Below are 18,342 nucleotides of genomic sequence, written 5' to 3'. Positions count from 1 at the left end.
TGGGAGCAGAGAGAAGTGGGTACCGCCCAGATTATTCCCCTAGCAGAGTTGCCTCCACATAAAAGGAAATACTATGAATGGGGGAAGACGTATCTTCCCCTAAAATAATAATAAATGCCTCTAACATTTTTTGAGTGCTTGTCATACCGCCTATTGTTTTGAGTGGTTTCAGAAAGAATACAATAGGGGACTATGTAAGGAAAGGGAATTCCAGGCCAAGGGGAAAGCTCTGTGGGGTTTTCCCGACCCACACACTTCCTCATCTACTCCTGCACGACTTCCATCCATCCCACAGACATTTGGTCCAGGGCTGCTGTGATTTCCAACTTTGGGTCTTCAGGTTTCTCCCATTCTCTAATCATAAAGATAGGAAGGTGTTTAATTATAAAATTTCTGTAAATACCACATAATGTTTATGAAAACAAAAACAGAAAAACAAAAAACATCGCTGTATTAGTCAGGTTTCCCCAGAGAAACAGAACCAAAAGCTACTGATTTAAATGTTAATCAGATCTAAAAATGCCTTCATATCTACATCTAGACTGGTGTTTGACAATACAACTGGTGCCATACATAGCCTTGCCAAGTTGACACATAAAATTAACCCTCGCAATGGGATGTTTTGTTTTAATTTATGTTTTTTTTAAATTGTGGTAAAATATACATGGCATAAAATTTCCCATTTTAACCATTTTTAAGTGTATAGTTCAGTGACATTAAGCACATTCACATTGCTGTACAGAACTCTTTTCATCTTGCCAGACTGAAACTTGGACCCATTTAACAATAACTCCCCATTTTCCTTTCTCTCTAGCCCTTGGCAACCGCCATTCTACTCTGGCCCTACAAATTCAACTACTCTAAGTACTACACAGGAGTGGAATCATACAGAATGTTTTCCTTTGTCACTGGCTCATTTCACTTCAAGGTGTCTTCAAGGTTCATCCACATTTTAGCTTGTATCAGAACACCCTTCTTTTTTTTTTTTAATGCTTGTTTATTTATTTTGAGAGTAGGGGGAAGGACAGAGAGAGGGAGAGAGAGGGAGAGAGAGAGGGAGGGAGAGAGAATCCCAAGCAGGCTCTGTGTTGTTAGCACAGAGCTCAACCCAGGGCTCAGTCTCATGAACTGTGAGATCATGACCTGAGCTGAAATCAAGAGTCAGACGTTTAACTGACTGAGCCACCCAGGTGCCCCAGAATGCCCTTCTTTTTTAAAGCTGACTAATGTGCAACTGTATGTATGAACCACATTTTGTTTCTCCATTCATCTGTCGATGGCCACTTGGGTTGCTGCTCCCTCTTGGCTATTGTGAATAATGCTGCTATGAACATAAGTGTGCATATATCTTTTGGAGATCCTGCATTCAATTCCTTTGAATACCTAGAAGAGGAATTACTTTATCATATGATAATTCTATTTGATGTTTTGAGGAACTGCCATACTGCTCTCCACAGTGGCTGCACAGTTCCACTCTGCTCTAGTCAGCATTTAAAAACTGGTAGCAGAAGATAAGATTAACGGTTGCTTAAGAAAATACGTATACATTAATACTCAAGCTGTAGCCTATAGCCACACACCCCAAAGTGAACAAAGCATTCAAAAGGTAAACAAAAGACATTATGGGCCCTGCAGGGGACTCTGCAAACTCCATGGGCCCTTTCATCTTTCCTAAGAGAATTCCAATTGTATTCAGTTACTCTCCTCTTCCTTAGACCGGCATGTGCCTCAGCTGAAACTAACCCCAGTTCTAGGAATGGGTCTGACTGTCTAAGGAAAATACTGGAAAATGCTTGGAAAATTGTTCCTCATTCTTGAAAAAGCATCAGAGGAAGTAGTTATTTCCCTTCTTCCTCTAGGCATTGTCATTTCTGCATATAGCTCTTGGAATTGCGATAGCCAGGCTGCCACTAACCTGAGGATAAAGCCAACATTAACCATGGAACAGTGGAGATATGGAAAGAATCTAGGTCCTTGGCATTAACATCACTGAATTGCTGAATTAACTGAGTCTGGAGCCCACCCTATACACTTTGGTCTACTTGGTGACAGAACTAGTTTAGAAAAATATTTGGTCTTTCATGAAAAAGGAATCTGGTTATAAACATGTGAAAAATAAAAAACAAAGGAAAGGATAAAAAAGAACAAAAAATAAATTGCTCACAATTGCATTGTATCTGTCAGGATTCTTGGTTGCAAGCAATAGAAACCAACTCTGATTCATTTAAGTACAAAAGGAACACATTGGAGGGATTGAAAGGGGCTGACAAAACCAAAGGAAGGAGAACCAGGAGTCTTTCCCAGGGGATCTGGAGCCAACCTCATCCCAATCTACATGGTGCCACCATTGGCGTCAACAGCACCATAACCACTGCCACCACCATTCTTCCACTGTCATCACCTCCGCCCCCACTACGATGATCTGCTTTCTGACTGTCCAAGTGTCATACCATAGCTGGGAATTGAGAAGGCAAGTCAGGAGGCTAGGGCGCAAAATTTAAGGAGGCACATACTCTCAGCGTCATACAAATGCAGATTGGCCCCTGCATGACTCTGAAAATGAATGCCTCCTTAAATTTTACACCCTAACACCTTAGATGCCTCGCTCACTTGCCAGGTTCTGTATCACACGCCCAAGTTTTGAAGTTCCAGTTGGAAGCCTGGGAGCCTTCAGTGTCCAAGCCTAGTTCATGTGACCACAACCCTGGTTGCTATGCAGTGAGCAAGAAAGCACTCCCCTTTCAGCTTCTACAGGCAACTAAGACAAGGCACTCTACCAAAACTAAACACAATGGAGAATTGCCCCCAAATAAGAACCACTCAGAGATGATCACAGTTAAACACAGTTTGGGGGCAGTTCCTTCAGATTTTCTTCCATGTATACATATCTTGTGGATGGGTGCAAAAAATGATTTGATGTTTCCTACTGTAGTTTTTTGTTCTTAGACAATATCCAATATTCTAAGGTGGAATCTACCTCATTTTCTCCTAACCAGCATCATACCCTGATATCTGAACTATATCACCCCTGTAATATGAGACTCAAAAAAATATTATTTTAAGTCAATCATATGTTAGATTTATACTTTTATTACCAACATTTGATCATTGGCCAATTACCCACACTGTTTATACTTTTCTAAAATCATTACGGTTTGCCTTTGAAAGTCCTGTCCTAGATACTTAAGCTGTAGTAGGTAAAAGGATTGGCAATCCCCAACCCCACATACCCACGAGCATGCTAATGACAATCCTATCAAAGGATCAAAACACTACCAAAAACCCCAAAATCCCACAGTCTGGAATTCACTAAATGCACTGACTGCTTTTACTTTAACAGTGGCACTTATAGAAAGAGGAAAAGGTTTTTGAGGTGTAAGCAGTTTAACAAGGAGAAAAAATAGATATTCAACCAAGTCATAAATGGAAAGAAACTGTAGACCATTGTCAATTTCAATTTTTGCCTTTCAGGGAAAAAAATCCTTTTTTTTTCTTAAAATTAAACTATGTTTCCTTTAAATTTACCTAGTCTAATTTTTCTCAAAGCCTGGTCAGAAGTCACTTTTTTTTTTTTTTTTTAATTTCACTTTCTTTAACAGTAAAAAAAAAAATTACCCAGGCTCTCTCTGCAGGTTTACTTGCAGTTTTACTTTGCCTTCATAAAGCTGATTCAGTTGACAGTTGCTAAGGTGATGGTCTTTTTACCAGACATTTTATTTATGGAGAATAGTTAAAGGACAGGCACCTTTTACTTGAGACTTTCTGGAAAACAATACTTGCATTTGCCCTATATGTCACTCCAGGTCAAATTTTAGAGACCAGAGAACTAATAGATGTTGTGAGACTTAATTAAATTAAGGACAAATGCACTCTGTAAACAAAAGCTTTAAAGTCTCCTAGCTGGTGGCTATGTTTTCATCCTTTTACTCTTTATTTGGCTGTTTAAGACTGTGAAACTCAGACCTCATTAGTGGCCTGGAAGATTTGAAGAAATATACTTTCTTCCATGGCTCAAGAAGCAGATGTAAGTAGTCAAAATAAGAATCTTTTAAAATTTAAAAGAATTTTAATTTGTCCTAATTTACTTGAAATCCCTTGAGCCAAAGACATTACCTCCAACCGGGTGAATTCATTTAACGTTTGCACAGATGTTTACCATCTATTGTTGTTATCATTACTGTTATATTAAAGAATTCATTGCAAACGGTAGAAATATCCAGAAGGATAAACCCAAATCTACTTCCTGCATGGAACTACTTGCCCTACATTCACCATTTCTAAGCTGTTATATTTCTTGAAGGAAATTTATGAATAGCTCACCACCTTTAATCCTCATCTTCCTACCTCAAAAGCTGGCAGTATGAAGTTGACAGGCAGAGCTTTTCAATCTATTTATCCTCAGTTACAGTCATATGATATGATGGGACCCAATGAGAAGACTTCAAAGAGCTTCTGGATAGATTTGCCTCATTTCTAAAAGGAGACACAAGACAGAGACATTCCATTTTTCTCTTCTAGACCTTCCTTCAATGTCTACTTACAGAAAACTGTCATGGACCTTTTGTTGAAATGTGGACAGAAACAAAGATGCTGGGAATGACAGAGTGGAAATTTGAATAAAAGAAAATCTAGGACCATGATGGCATTGCTAAGCTGTTGAAATAACCCTGTAATCACTTTTCCTCCAAGCTTCATATTTTGTGAGATAAATGTGTCTTTGTTGCTTAAGTAATGTAGAGTTGAATTTTCTGTTATTTAAAAGCACTGGATATAATTGTGACAGATTACAAAAAATGGCCATAATTCTTCATCCCTTCCCCATATCTACAGGCTATGTAATGCAATCCTGATGGAGGGAGGCAATTTCTTCACCCCTTGAATCCGAACTGGGCTTGTGACTTGCTTTGGGCAATAGGATGTGGCAGGAGCAATGTTGAAAAGTTCAAAGCCTGGGCTTCAAGAGTCTTTGCATATATATTTTTTTCACTTGTGGAATCCTGCTGCCATTGCATATAAAGAAGCCCATGGTGGCCTATGGAAGAGGAGAAACCCTCTAGAGAGTGATTCATTTTTGCCAGCCACCTCTGTTGAGCCATCAGGCCATCCAGTTGATCACAGATATGCAAGTGTGAAGATCAGCCAAGCCAGCCCACATAAGACCTTCTGAGCTTCCCAGCCAAAATTGCCAAACTACAGAATTAAGAATTAAATTAATACTTATTATTTTAAGCCACTATGTTCTGGGGCCATTTGTCATGTAACCAAACTAACTGATAAATGGATAAAAGTAAAAATATAGACTGTTGTCAAGAACAACTTCTCTTAACTGCATGTTTCATTAAGCAGTCTTTAAATATACAGTTGACTCTTGAACAATGTGAGGAGTTAGAGGTGCCAGTTCCCCGTAAAGTTGAGACTCTATGTATAGCTTTTGACTCCTCCCAAATTAACCACTAAGAGCCTACTGTTGACCACAAGTCCTACTGATAACATAAGCAGTTAATTAACACATATTTTGTATATTGTATATATTATATACTGTATTCTTACAATAAAGTAAGCTAGAGAAAAGAAAGTTATTTAGAAAATCATAAGTAAGCAAAAATACATACAGTACTATACTGTATTTATCGGGAAAAAAATCCACATATAAGTGAACCTGTGCAATTCAAACCCTTGTTGGTCAAAGGTCAACTATATATCAGCCTTGGTATTGGAAATGGATACACATAAATGCTGCCAAAATTAGGGCATTAAGTAGTACATGTGAGATTTTTGCACAGTTGTGGAAATGGAATAGTTGAAGGCAATACTGGCATCCTACCATCATTTCCTGTTTTTGATCTGTTATGATGTTGTCCTCATTAATTAGAGATAGAAGGGATTAGAAAGAAAGGACAGGTAGTATATAAACCACATACAATCTGAAACCATTTATTTTTGGCATCAGAAAACCGTATTTGTATGCATCTACAAACCCAATATTTCCTTCCTACTCAAAGTGCTCCTTGGGCTGGGATTGAAAGTAGGTTGCTTTGTCCATATATTCCCTAATCGAGTGCAGAACTAGGCAACTTAGAAACCTCCAGGATGGTGGGGACAATCAACCTGCAACCAAATGAATCATGAAATCTTATAGCAGAAACTAGCCTTAGAGAATACCTAATTCAACTCCTCCATTCAATGTAGTCTTCTCTGTAGTATTCTATTCATTCAGCAATTATTTACTGGGTACTTCCTAAATGCAAGTCACTATGCAACAGAGAATTCAAGAAGAATGCACATCCCTGTCTTCGAGAAGACCGCCATCCTGGAGAGAAGATAAAGCACTTACATAAATGAGGTCCAAAAGCAAACTGGGAAACAGATAAACACTAACCTCGGGTCCAGGAGAAGAGAGATCTCCCATCCAGTAGAAGAAAGGGGTGATATTGGAGATGAGCCTTGAAGGATGGATATAAACTGAACCCTCAGCAATACAATGGGAGGAGGAAGTCCCAGATGGAAGAAATATCATGAGCATAGATATGGAGATGGGAACTAGCAACAGAGTATGTCAGGAGCATCAGACACTGATGATAATCTTTAAGCGTTTATTAGGTGAACATTCTGGATTCTTACCTTTCAAACCTGTTCTTCTCCTGTCTTCCTCACTTACTTAAATGGCATGTCCATTCACCCAGCTGCTTCAGCCCAAACCTAGGCGGTATCCTTGATTTGTTTCCTTCCCTCAAACCCTATATGCAAACCTGAATAAGATCAGCTCTAACCACAAAGATATGTCCGGAATCCAACTACTTCTCACCACCTCTATCACCACCAGCTAAGTCTAGTCCGTCTTTTTCCATAGCATTCTCCTAATTTGGCTTGTTACCTCCACTCTTTAATTCCTTCCAGTTTACTCCCCACACAGCAGCCAGCAGCCTAAGTGAGCTTTGTAAAATGTAAATCCATCCATAGCATCTTCTCCGCTTGTTCCTCTCCAGTGGTTTCCTATCACACTGGAAGTAAAAGCCAGACATCTTACCATAAAAACCAAACTCCAAGGGCTTGTAGGATCTGACCTTTACCTTGTCTGATCTCATCTCCTACCGCTTTCCCGCTTGGTCCCCATGCCTCAGCTACACTGACCCTTCTTCAATTACTCAAAGTCTTTCCCTTCTTAAGGTCTTTGTCAGCTCTGTTCCCTCTGCTTGGAATGCGGATCCATTGTTTGTCCTCTCACTTCATTTCAAGCCTCTCCTCAAATGTCATGTCCCCAGAGAAGCCTTCTCTGGCCACCTAAAAGAGTCCCCACCTCCGTCAATTCTGTCTCCCTTTGACCTGCTCCATTTCTTCCTGGTATTTATCATTCTCTGAGATTAAGTATGTATTCATGTGTCAACTTATGTTTTTATCTGTATTAGTTTCAGCTTGTGGTAATAAATTACCACAAACTTGGTGGTTTAAACAACACAAATTTATTATCTTAAGAGTTCTGGAGGTCAGAAGTCTGCAGTGGGTCTCACTGAGCTAAAATCAAGGTATCAGTGGGGCTGTGTTCCTTTTGGAGAACTTATTTCCTTGCCTTTTCCATCCTGTAATGGCTGTCTGCACTATTTGGCATTTGTCCCCTTTCCATCTTCAAAGTCAGCAACAGCAGGTCAAGTCTCTCTTACGTGGCATCACTCTGATGTTCATTCTTCTGCCTCCCTCTTCCATATTTTAAGGGTCCTTGTGATTGCAGTAGACCCACCTGGATAATCCAGACTAATCTTGCTATTTGAAAGCCAGTTTATTAGCAACCTTCATTTTATCTGAAACCTGAGTTCCCCCTGCCATGTAACCTAATATATTCACCTATTCCAGGGATTAGAACATGAACATCTTTGGGGGGCCATTATTCTGCCTACCACCCACCAATAGAATGTGAGTTTCTTTGGGGCCAGAACCAGATCTCCATCCTTCTCATATACCTGGCACATAGCAACATGTATTGCATATATTTTGTTAAATGAATTCTTGAATGCAACATACTATTCTAAGAGCTTTACATGTATTATCCTAATTTCGTCTGCATAAGTACTCTATGAAATAAGAACAATTTTTATCCCTATTCTACATTTGATAAAATAGAGGCACAGAGAAGTTAAGTAACTTGCCTTTGGTCACATAGTAAGTGCCAGAGCCAAGGATATAAAATGAAGCAAACACTAAGGCCTTTGCTTTCATCACTGTGCTGTGGCCCCTTCATAAGGGAGTCATGGGAAAGGAAAGGTGGGGACCTCCTAGAATCTGCCTTGAGTGAACTAAGAAGTAAGCCTAAGTAGTAAACACAGGGAAAATGCCATTTTCACTGAGACATGGCTATTCAGTCTCTGTCTTTATGCTTTTAGTGAGGACAAACTCACCAATCTGAGGGGGAATTTATTCTAATCTTTCAGCCAGGTCTTGTTTTGGCCCAACTAACCGTAGCTACCACGGTTTCCTGAGGATTCCTTCAAGTTAAATGCAAACTCTTTCATTTCTCTTGAGTAGGTCTCCTGCACAGAATCTCTGTCTGCTTTCCTCCTCTGGTGAACATCAGAGGTGAGCCTTGAAGAAACTCGGGAACCACCACCATCTTTGATTTGAGGCTAGATTAGAGCCATCTCAGCAGCCAACTTCTACAGCCTTTCCCTTGGATCTCACCCTGGTCTCATTCAAAGACCAAAGACCCCTCCACACAGACAAGACAATATCCCTGGCCCCTTAACTCAGCACCCAGAATGCTTCAGAGGAGGGAGAATAAATGATGGCCTTTCATTATCATTTCCCTCCACTCCTCCCCCAAATTTCCATCTCCCAGGCCAAGAGAGAGGGTGGGTGAGGCTTTGTTCTAAGAGGATCCCATTGTATGTTTGATGAATACCAGGGCCCCTCCCTCAGGAGACTGGGAAGGAGAATGAAGAGTGGGTGGCCAACAGACAGTACTCTTCTTTTTCTGGCAAATAATCCAGAAAATGGATAATTCCCACAAACATAATTAAGTTAGCAATTCATGTGTAATTTGGCAATATGCTTGCTAATCAAATAATGACTTAAATTGCTTGTGGGATTTTTAAAGGAAAATTTACTTCATCATTTAATAAAGATGTTCCTTGGAGGCCAATTTTTTTAAAGAATTTTGAGGCAAATAAGACTAAGGTCAAAGTATTATCTCTAAGCCTATGTCACAACAGGTATTCAGAGTACATTATTTCCCCTTTAATGATCCAGCTACCATCCCCACACAGTCTCTGTCTCCCGTCTCTCAATCTGTCTCTCAACCAACTCAATCATACACACACCCATTTATATAGATACTTACTTACACCTTCCTCCTAGTATTTCTCAGTTACCTGTGAATTCCAACAGTGCTTTGCCTGCATGCTGTCCTGCTCTTCACTTCCACATGTAACTCCATTTGTATAATGGCACCACTGGAATCATCAAATGATATCCATGTAGACTGTTGGTGTCAGTCCCTGTGTGTAAGTTGGTATCCCAACTCCGACATCTACTATCTATGTGACTTCAGGCAAATTAGTTAACTTCTCTGAACCTCTGTTTCTGAATCTGAAACTGGCATAACAATAGTACCTAGCTCATGCTTAATACTGAGCATCAACTTTGCACCTGACATTGTTCCAGGTGCTAAAGATACAGCAATAAAAAAGATGAAATCCCTGCTCTCCGGAGACTTATATTCTAGTGGAGAGGAAATGAATCTCAAACAAACAAATAAGATAATTTCAGGTAGGTGCTATTAAAGGTAAAACGCATTGGGACGCCTGGGTGGCTCAGTCAGTTGAGGGTCCAACTTTGGCTCAGGTTGTGATATCACGGTTCATGGGTTTGAGCCCTGCATCGGGCTCTGCACTGACAGCTCAGAGCCTGGAACCTGCTTTGGATTCTGTGTGTGTCTCTCTCTGTCCCTCCTCCATTCACACCCTCTCTCTCTCTCTCTCTCAAAATAAATAAATAAATAATAAACATTTAAAAAAAGAGAGAATACATTTCCTTTAAAAAAAATAAATAAAGGGTAAAACACAGTAATGTGAAAGAAAGGTAGAAGGTGATAGCCAGCCTCAAATATGGCTACTGATGATCCTTGTCTCCTGGTATTCCTGCCCTGTGTATCCTCACCACAGTGAATAGAGCTGACCGAGATAACCAATAAGATGCTCTGGAAATGATGGTATGTGGCTTCCAAAAGTAGGTCAGAAAAGACACTGCAGTTTCTACACTGCTCACTCTTGGATCTCTCTTGGGGGAAGCCAGCTGCCATGTTCAAATAGAACATTCAAATAGTCTCATGGACAGTCCTATTGAAAGAGGTGCCAGTATCTGGTGCCTACTGCTATGTTGGAAGCGATGACTACAGACAGAGAAAACTCATAAAAGTCACCAAGTCATACTCAGTCAGCCAAGCTGCTCTGGAATTCTGACCCACAAAAACTGTGAGACTAAATTTTTGTTGTGGTTTGAGGTGACTACAAGTTAAAGTAAGTTGTGACACAGCAACAGATAATGAATACAGGGAGCTTTAGCTAGGATGGTCAAGAATGGCTTCAGTGAACTTCACCGAGCTCTGGTTATTATGAAGATGAAATAAATAAGGTGTACCAAATGCCTAGCACCAGGTCATGCTTTTAGTACATGATCAGTAAACATCAGCAATGGTTATTCCTATTATTTGTGGTGAAATCAGTCTTTACCCAACACCCTCCTATTACCGATGAAGAGCTTGGGATCTAGAGAATTTCAGACATTTGTCCATATCACACAAAGTAAAAGTCAGTTAACTTCTAGCTTCTACTAGAACCTAAGCTGGACCTTTCTTATAAGCTTCTTATACACTCATATGTTTGTCTCTTTCCTCCTTGCACAAAATCTGTTGAAGTGAGGATGTGACAAGTCTGCATGCAGATTAAGGCTCTAGGGAGTCTGCTCTACTGTCCCTGGTTGACAGGGCATGGGACAGAGAGAAAGTGGGAGTGGTACATGCAGGAGAAGCTATTTGATGGCTTACCCGTAAGGACCCCTTCAGAAAGCGATGGTCACCACCAGACAAGCATTTCTGAATTCATGTGAAATGTTCTCTTCTTTGTTAATTGCTGTTGGGAACCCAATAGCAATAATTTGATGCCAATCACCTGAAAGGCCATGGGGAAGAGGAAAGAGACAGAGGCAGATTGTCTGCAAAGCCCATGAGCCTATCTGTGCCTCAGCCTAAAAGATCTTCTCAGCACAGCCTGGCTCCCATATGCTGCTGTTCTCATCTTTCTGTGGGTAAAGGATGCGGCCCACTTTCGTCTCTTGGTGGCTGCCACGCCCATTCTCTCCCTGGGCATTCTGTCCTCCCCTTCACCCCCAGGACCAGCTGTGGAGTAGCACATGTCCGCCATACCTCCCTCTTTCCTTATATCCTTCAAAGATAAGCCCACAGGCTCTGATTGTTAGAAAGAGTTCACGGCTAGTCACTATACAGAAATAGACAACAGGCAAAGAAAATAACCAATGTGGGACAAATTATAAAGATGACAGAATCTTTTGATGTGGCCATATCATTCCCTTCCTCAAAACCTTTAGGTGACTTCATGTCACCGACAGAATATATCCCAAGCTCTTTAAAGAGGCACACAAAATCTTCCAAGATTTTGGGGCGCCTGGGTGGCTCAGTCAGTTAAGAGTCCGACTCTTGGTTTCGGCTCAGGTCATGATCTCACAGTGTGTGAGTTTGAGCCCCGCATCGGGCTCCGTGCTGACAGCACAGAGCCTGCTTGGGATTCTCTCTCTCTCCCTCTCTCTGCCCCTCCCCCACTCACTCTCTCGGTCTCTCTCTCAAAACTAAATAAATAAAACTTAAAAAAAATTAAAAAAAAAAATCTTCCAAGATTTTGCTTGGGTTCAAGTCCCTACTCTGCACTTGCCAGCTATGTGCCTTCGAGCAAATTACTTATTTCTTTGTGCCTCATTTTCTTCTAATGTAAAAGGGGAAGTTGTTGTGAGAATTAAATAAGTTAATATGTATAAAACCTTAGGTCAGTATCTGGCACGAAGTAAGTGTGCAATAAATGTTATCTATTACTACTACTGCCATTATTATTATGACCACCTCTGCAAACTGACCCGTTGCTCTCTTCCTTACACTTGCTTGAAGATCCCTCACATATGGACCAACTTTCCAATCGCCTCCATGCTCTTTTGTTCTATTCTCATGTATCTAGATAGCCTTTACCCTCCCCTAAGACTGGCTCACCTCTAGGTCATTAGAGAAGATTCTACTTAAGCAAACCTACATTGGAAAGCATTCCGTGACCGTTTTCTCATCACCTCAAGCTAGCTCAGATACTTTCTTCTGTGTTCCTATAACATCCTATTCATAACTCTATCATTAAGAACATAAGTGTGTGTTTCAATCATCTAGAGCTGAATAACAACCTATTCCAAAGCTGAACGAATTAAACTAGTAGCCATCGTATTTGCTCATAATTCTATGGGTCAAGAATTTAGGCAAAGCTTAGTTGGGTGGTTCTTCTGCTCCATCTGGCATCAGCTGAGGTCATTCACTTAGCTAGCTGCTGAGCTAAGCAGAAAGCATACAAAGGTTTTAGTCACATGAGTTGTGCCTCAGTGTTTTCTCCCACTCTTGCTGCATGTGGCTAATTTGGGCTTCCTCACAGCATGGTGGTCTTAGGTAGACAGACTCTGTACATGGTGGCTGGTTTCAAAGAAGAAGCATCCCAAGAGTGGCAAAAGTGAGACGGTAGATCTCTTAAGGCCCGACCTTGGAAGTTATGCAACACTTCTTCCACCACATCCTACTGGTCAAAAGCTAGTGACAGGACAAGCTCAAATCAGGGAAAGGAATAAAAAGACCTTAGAGCCATCTTGAAGTTACCACCATAGGCTCCCTCTCCTAATAAGATTCTGAGCTCCTTGAAGGCAAGGAGAGAATTCTATTAGTCTTGGTATCCCCAACACCTAATTGGGAAGAGAGTTTGGTACAGAGCAGGCTCTTAACAAGCTGTTGCACTGAACTCCCACACAAACATGGGAAAGCTCTAGAGGAGGATGAGCTGGCCTAACAAAACCCTCAAGGCGGCTCTGACAGGAGCTGCCAGAGCCTCCCACCCACAACCTCTGCTTCTTGTCAAATCCATCTGCAGTTTATTCCTGGCACAACAAGGTGTGCAGGCAATGCCAAAGTCACTAATCAAGTACCAGTGTCTCTTACTTGCCTTAGCATGGAGAAAAGGCAGAAGTGAAAGAGGTTAGTATAATTGGAATGTGCTACATGCCTATCTAAAGGACAGATAAAATATGAAATGTGTCTGTGTAAACATTTCCAACTCCAGTGCTTTAGGGATCCGGAGCATCCCTAACCAAGAAAACTCTCAATTCTTTTTGTTTGGGAAAAACCCTCCCCCAATCCTCACGCAAACATGAAAAGCCAGTGGCTAGACCATGAGATTCACTTATTAATTCCCTAGAGAAAGCTCTGTTGTTTTTCCCATGGCTCATGGCAGCAGCCTGAGATTACTGCAAGAATGCCAACCTCCCAAGACCAGGTGCCAGGGGCAGAGACATAGAGAGGTGAGGGTATGAAAGTGAGTCAGCTCAACCAATAATTGTAGAGAAAACGTCCAGACCTTGTCTACAGCCAGAATTGGCACAGGCTTCAATTTTTAATGAGCAAACCATTGGGAGGAAAATTAATACAACTTTAAAATATCTGAGTAAGCAGATTTGCTTCTTTGTTTGTCTTAGTGGCCCATGTCCTCGCCAATGGGATGGATCAGATCCATTTCTAACCTGGGATCCCAGACAGCCAGAGCTACCTGAGGGGAACAACTACAGTCAGAGCTCACCTGGTACCCAACAAAGGTAGGGAAGCAGCTCCCTTCCTTCATTATAGCTGGGGACAACTTGGCAGATGCCAGCCATCCCGAAGACAAGCACTTATACAAGTTAGGCGTGCTCTGGATGGCTGAAAAAGTGTCCCATTTAGCAAATTCTGGAATCCCTGAGAGTGACAAGTATTGCCTAAATCACCATCTTGTCTTCTTATGCAGCAACCAAGGGTATGGAAGACACCACAGGAGAGGGGAACGTACAAATCCCCTTCCTTCACATTACAAGCTTGGAAGAATCCTGGCAGCTGTAACATGTAGGAAAGCAGGTTAGGAAGGGACCATGTTCCATATTCCCTAGGTTCTTCCCTTCCTCTCGCAAACTAGATTATGAAGTGAGAGACCCGTGCCAAACATTGCTCTTTCCACTAAACAGATATCTTGTAGGCACCTGCAACATATCAGGCCCTGTTCCAAGCTGGAGACAGCAAAGAACCTAAGAGATAGTTGTCTGCTCTATTGGAATTTTTGAAAAAGCAAACAAGAAGGCAATTTCAGATCACAATAAATGACATGAAAAGAAAAACTTAGGAGAATGGCAAGTGTGATAGAGAATGACTTTTTCAGGTAGAGAACACCTCTCTGTAAAGATGGCTGGGCTTCCAGTGATGACAAAGAGAGAGGCCATAATATAGGAGAGAAGAGCCTCAGGCAGAGGGAACAGCAACTACAGCCTCGAGACAGAAATGGACTTGATGTCTTTGAGGAACAGAATGAAGGCCATGTGGAAATAAGAAACACTGTGAAATAAAGTAGGTGAGATACATGGGCTCCATCATGCAGGGCCTTGTATATCCTAGTAAAGCAATTGGATTTTCTTTTACTCCACATTTTGCCTAAATATTATTGCATGTTCTTTAAAACTATATTGCTTCCTTTACCAGACACAAAGATGTTCCAAAGCAGACGTCCCCAAAATGTGGCCCCAGACCAACAATATTGGCATCCCTCTAGGAATTTGTTACAAATGCAAAGTCTTAGGCCCCAACACAAACTTGCTGAATCAAAATCTCTGGGAGTGGAGTCCAGCATTTTATGTTCGGTAAGCCCTCCAAGTGATTCTGATGGATGATAGTTTGAGAACCACTGCTCCAGAGAAAAGAACTTTCTAGATTGCTGAAACTTCCTTAAGTACAAACACACTGTTAAAGAAGACAACTACATGTATATTACGTATTTTCGTGTGATTCCTGTGTAAAATAAAAATGGAAATAACAGTACATAGATTCTGTTCTGATCTTTTCTGGACAATTCATGATCCTCATTATGTGGATTCTGATACAATTATGTTCTTAGGGTCTAGGAAAGCAAATAAAGCTGCTTGGCTCTAAAACTTAATTGCCCAAGGTGGCTATTCTTTGGAAGTTTTTGTGCTTGCTTTTTATAGTGGCTCTATAGCTTTCTTTGTGCTTAAGCATTCACTTTACTTAATAATAAATGTAATAAAAATAGTTATGTATTAAGAATTTACTATGTAACAGAGACCTGGCTTCGATAGCACTGTGAGTAGATATTATTACCATTAAAGAAAAAGAAAATGGGCTCTGAAAGGTGAAGTGCTATGTCCAAGGATGCAAAGCCAGCAAAGGGCAGTGCTGGTATTCAAACCCAAGTACACTAGTTAATTATCTATTACTCAGCAACAAATGAGTCCAAACTAAGCAGCTTAAAATAGCAAGCACTTAAAACAAACAAACAAACAAACAAACAGCAAGCACTTATTACTTCACATGTTTTCTTCTTATGAGGCAACCAAGGATGTAGGGACACCCCAAGGAGCAGGGAAGAATGAAAATCCCTTTCCTTCACTCTGAAAATATCTGAACACACATATGCACACACAGCAACAAAACAAAACAAAACAAAGCAAAACAAAACAAAACAAAACAAAACAAAACAAAAACAGAAAAGCAAGGAGACAAACCTCATGGATGAAAAACAAGAAAACACAGCCTTAGAGTACAGAGGCTCAGATATTAGAGTTTTTACATACTTCAAAAAAAAAAGCTATACTTAATTTGTTGAAAGAGATGAAATTCAACCTTGAAATTTTTATTATTATCTTTTTAATGTTTATTTATTTTTGAGATAGAGACAGAGAGAGAAAGACTGAGCATGAGCAGGGGAGGAGCAGAGAGAGAGGGAGACAGAATCTGAAGCAAGCTCCAGGCTCTGAGCTGTCAGCACAGAGGCCGATGTGGGGCTCAAACTCATGAACCATGAGATCATGACCTGAGCTGAAGTTGGACACTTAACTGACTGAGCTACCCAGCCCCACTCAACCTTGAAATTTTTAGCAGAGAAATGAAAACTGTTTTTTAAAAAGAGCCACCAAAGGGCCACCTGGGTGGCTCAGTCAGTTGAGCATCCAACGATTTTGGCTCAGGTCATGATCCCAGGGTTGTGGGATCGAGACCCATGTCAGGCTCTGCACTGAGTGTAGAGCCTGCTTAAGATTCTCCCCCTCTCTCTGCTTCTCTCCTCTGCTCACGTGCACTCTCTCTCTCTAAAACAAAATGAGAAAAAATTAAAATTAAAAATTAAAATTAAAAAAACTTTTAAAGAGTCCCTGAAAATGCTAGAACTAAAATGTAATAAACAATTAAGATACATATGGAATATATTAAATCTACATATGAATAGATTTAATAATCAACTACACATAGACAAAGAATTTTAATATGGAAGAAAATATCCAGAATGAAGCATGGAGAAGAAAAATTAAAAGGGATTATAAGAGACATAGAATAACACTTTCTAAATGAATTATTTTAAATATCCAAAATTTCATAAACTGATAGTTCTATAAAAACAAATTGCTATTTAAGTAAATCAGTAGAACAATGAAATAAGAAAAGGACGTATCAGATAGAAGCCCAAATTTTTATTAAGTTCATGGTATAAAATCAGTGTGCCAGATGCTATAAAAGTGTCAAAATGGTTATTCTCAATTTTTGTGTTTACCTTTTTTCAGACTATGGCACTGACATAAAAGAGTCATGAAAAGTTTTTTTTTTAAGTTGTTTTTTTTTTTTTCAGGAGGGAGAACATGAGCAGGGGAGAGGCAAAGAGGGAGAGAGAGAATCCCAAGAAGGGGATCCTCCCTTCCCACCCTCTCACCCCGAATGCGTGGCTTGATCTTATGAATTGTGAGATCATGACCTGAGCTGAAATCAAAAGTTGGATGTTTAACCGACTGAGCCATCCAAGCGCCCTCATGAAAAACTTTAATGTATGTTTGGTTGAAGTGCTGGAAGGTAAGGACAGAGATTATGGAACAGAAATACAACTTTAATGGTGAATAGCTGAGACTTGTCCAACACTAATTAAATACATCAATTGACAGATCCAAGTACCCAAAACTGGTTAAATAAAGGAAATTCTTGGTTCTTTATGATAAAACTGCCAAAGATTATAAACAAGAAGATATCTTAAAAGCAGCCAGAGGGGAAAAAAAAACAGATTGCCAGCAAAGGAGTGATGATTAGACTGACAACTAATTTCTCAACAGCAACACTGGAAGGCAAAAGACAATGGGATAATAGCTTCAAAATAAGAATAATAAAAGAAAGTAACTGCCAACTCTGAATTCTAACAGAATTATATATTATATATGACAATATGCAATATAATATACATATTATATATAGATAAATAGGTAGATAGATAGATAGATAGATAGATAAAAGAAAACTGTTCCAACAAACCAAAACCAGGAGAATTTATCCCCAAAGATCTGAACTAATATATATAGCCTTTAGGCAAAGGAAATGATTCCAGATTAAAAGTCAGAAATGAAAGAAGGAATGATAAATACAAATGAACATTGACAATATAAAGCAATAAAAAATAATGTCTTGTGGGGAATTGTATAGAGAATTATAATACAGTGCAAGAGAATTAAGTCAGGAGGGTTATGTTTTAAGGTCCATGCATTGTCCAAGAAAAGGGAAAAGAACCAATTAACACTGAATTTTTATAAGTGTACATATTGCAATGTCTAATGCAACCACGATGAGAATTTATAGGATTGGAATTAACATTTTAAAGTCCTCAATCAATGCAATGAAAACCAAAACTGAAAAGAATGGAATACAAAACAAGTAGTACAAATTGAAGAGCTGAGCACGATGGTAGATTTAAATTTCTAAAAATCAGAAAGTAGGTTACTTGCAAATTTTTAAATTCCCTGTTTAAAAGACAAAGATTATCTTACAGAATTACATTGAATTGCACGTGCTATTTACAAAAGACATGTCTAAAACATAAGATTTCTCAAGGATATAAAGATATTAATATTAGACAAACTATATATTAAGGCTAATAGCATTACTGAGGTGTTTGAGTGGCTCAGTCGATTGAGCATCTGACTCTTCATTTTGACCCAGGTCATGATCCCAGGGTCATGGGATCAAGCCCCATGTCT

This window comes from Leopardus geoffroyi, chromosome B1, assembly GCF_018350155.1.
Source record: "Leopardus geoffroyi isolate Oge1 chromosome B1, O.geoffroyi_Oge1_pat1.0, whole genome shotgun sequence".
Lineage (NCBI taxonomy): Eukaryota > Metazoa > Chordata > Mammalia > Carnivora > Felidae > Leopardus > Leopardus geoffroyi.
Note: the sequence above shows the minus strand (reverse complement) of the source record.